This window comes from Triturus cristatus, chromosome 1_1 (assembly GCF_964204655.1).
Source record: "Triturus cristatus chromosome 1_1, aTriCri1.1, whole genome shotgun sequence".
Lineage (NCBI taxonomy): Eukaryota > Metazoa > Chordata > Amphibia > Caudata > Salamandridae > Triturus > Triturus cristatus.
In genome coordinates this window covers 594,197,655-594,200,697 of record NC_140579.1, presented here as the reverse complement: position 1 = coordinate 594,200,697, position 3,043 = coordinate 594,197,655, and positions in this window count along the sequence as shown.

Sequence of the window (3,043 nt, the reverse complement as noted above, 5' to 3'; positions counted from 1 at the left end):
AGTCTGTATATCACGTTAGTCGTGTTGCAGTTACTGAATTTGGTCTGGTACCAGGTCTTACCATTCAGCAACTGCACACTACTGTTTTTTTTTGTCAAATCACATACCGAACAATTACCACAAGGGTAGTGCCCGGGTGGAATAGACACATTCTTTACAGCCTGCAATGGACAGGTATGCACCAATTAATCCTTTAGGTTACATGCTCGTTTGAACGCGAACCTGGGTCGTGGCATCTTAAATTCGGATGTAGACAATAGTGACCAATGTTTCCTGATCACTTGGCGTATTTTGGTAGATAAGGGGTCAAAAGTCATGACCACTGGCAGACAATCACTGCTCTGTCTCACATTTCTCTCAAGTAAAGCATCTCGAGGTGTATTAAGAGCTCTTTTCTTAGCTCTCTTTATCACCCTTGTTGGATAGGCCCTTTGTACCAACTTGTTGGCCAGATTCTCAGACTGCTCCCTATATACATCTGTAGAGGAACAGTTCCTACGGTACCGCAGAAATTGGCCCACGGGAATATTATCCCGTAAGGCCCTCTGATGAAAGGATTGGTAATGGAGTAGTGAATTTTTGTCCATAGCTTTTTGATGAACAGTGGTACACAGCTTATTATTAACCACTGAGATGTCCAAATCCAAATATACTGCCACATGATTGCTCATCGTCCAACTAAACTTAAGGCAATTATCTATTCCATTAAGCCATTTCAAAAATTCAAGGAGACCACTCTCTGGTCCATCCCAAATACACAGCGCATCATCAATATACCTCTTCCAGAGGCAAATGTTCCTCTGGAAGGGGTTTGATGTGTGATGGATATAGTTGTCTTCAAACTGGCCCACATGAATGCAGGCCAGACTGGGCGCAAAAGTTGCCCCCATGGATGTTCCAGACACTTGCAAAAATAGCTGGTTCTTAAAGCTAAAATAAATTCTTGCCAGGGCCAACTCTATACATTGGAGCACAAACGACTGGCGAGCATCGTAAAACCAGTCTTGGGCCCCAAGAGCACGCGCTGCTGCCACCAGCGCTGCATCTTGGGGTATGCTGGTATACAGCGACTCAATATCTATGGTCACCATGATATTGTGTGTGGGATCAAACGCTACCTCATTGAGAATATTCAAAATGTCCGTTGTATCTTGGACATAAGAGGGTTGTTTCACCACTGATTCCCTTAGAAAAAAGTCTGCATATTGCGACAATGGCTCTAGGACTGATTGTATCCCCGAAACTATTGGGCGTCCTGAAGGTGGCCATTGGGCCTTGTGAACTTTTGGCAATATATAGAATGCCGGTATCCTAGGTGTAGGGTTCATAAAAAATTTGGCCTCTTTGCCAGTGTTCCACTTCTTTTCCCTCGCCTGTCCAACAAGTGTCTTAATCAGGGTTTGAAGTTCGCTGGTTGGGTCTCTGGGGAGCGGTTGATAGTTTTCACGCACCCCCAATAATCTCAAGACTTCCGCATCATAGTCGCTAGTATTCATTGCGACAACTGCCCCGCCCTTCTCGGCGGATTTTATCGTAATTGCCTTATTTTCCTGTTAGGATCGGATTGCCTGCCAGTCGTCAAGGCTCATGTTATTAAATGTGTATTGGTCCTTAGACTGCTCTAATTCAGTAATGTCATTAAGCACCCCTTGCTCAAATACCACCACTTCTGGTCTTACAGATGAACGTGGGGGGCAGAACTGCGAGGGGCAATGTAAGTTAGTTGAAAATAATGATGGCGGATCACTACTCTTTTTTGAAAATAATTCTCTGAGCTTGATCTTCCTCATAACCTCATGGAATTCAATCCTAAGTTTAAAAGAGTCATGTCGAAGGGTGGGAACATACCCCAAACCCTTATTCAGAACCCGCAGTTCACTGCATGTTAGTACATGGTCAGATAAATTGACCACGATATCACTCATAGAGGCGTCCTGCCCCGGCTGTGAGTTATTCGCGGTGAATAGGTTTGCCATGATTGATCTTGATTCTGGCGTCCTCGACCTCTGCCTCTCTGTCCTCCCCCTCTATTGCCTCTCTGGTTATGTCCTAAAAAAGACCTTAGCAGTGCTCCGAGATCTTCGTTGGACCCAGTCTGAGGGTTAAATCTCACTCGATTCTGATTTAGGGGTTGTGCACTGGTCTCCTCTTCCTCACTACTGGTGTTGTCAAAAGTCAAGTTCTGGGGTGTTCTTCTAACCTACTGTCGTCCACCCCTTTGGTAATTTAACTGTTGTCCTTGCTCGTTACCTGATTGGTAGTATTTATCTTCCACGTGTGGGAATGCCCACTCATGGGAGAACCGATCTAGGTTACGTTTGAGCCCTTTGATTTTCTGATCACCATGTAATTCTTGTAGTCTGCAAGGTCCCCCTGGATATGCAACAGCTGCTCCTTAGTATCAACAAGGGTAGTATCACGCTTAATTGTTTCCTCGAGCTCCAAAATGTCTTTTAGTAGTTCATCATTAAGTCTCTTAGCTGTATTAATAATTAAAATGAGCCAGTCCCGGGTGCACTTATTAGCGATTTAGCTCCAATCCACCCAGAGCTGTCAGTCTTCCAAAAATATTTTTGGCTCAATTCTAACTATGTGGCTAGCTGGGATGGCGCCTGCTCGGAGGTACACTCTCATTAATGCCCCATGTAGAGCAAATCTCACTTGAAGTTTCTTAGTGTTACTCAATTTTTCCCATTCCTCTCTAGCTGATGTTATACTAGTCAGAGGTGAATCTGGAAACAATGAAGTCCCAGATAATATTGAAGCAATCTGCTCGTCTAAAAACGCTAGGCAATTCCTGTCCATACTCTCACTGTCCAGAATATTGCCGACATATATACACAGGCATACCTAAAAGTAGACAATTCTCTTATTAATTTTATAATGGAGTTGCCTTATAAAGATTGTAATAAGGATGATTCCAATCAGGCTGGTATAGTTATAGTTTCCGTCTGTCAAAAGTTGTTTTTAAGAACAAAGCCCTCATGGCGGATCCGCCGTACACATTTCAATCACAATAAGGAGCTCAAGAGGGAAAAATGTC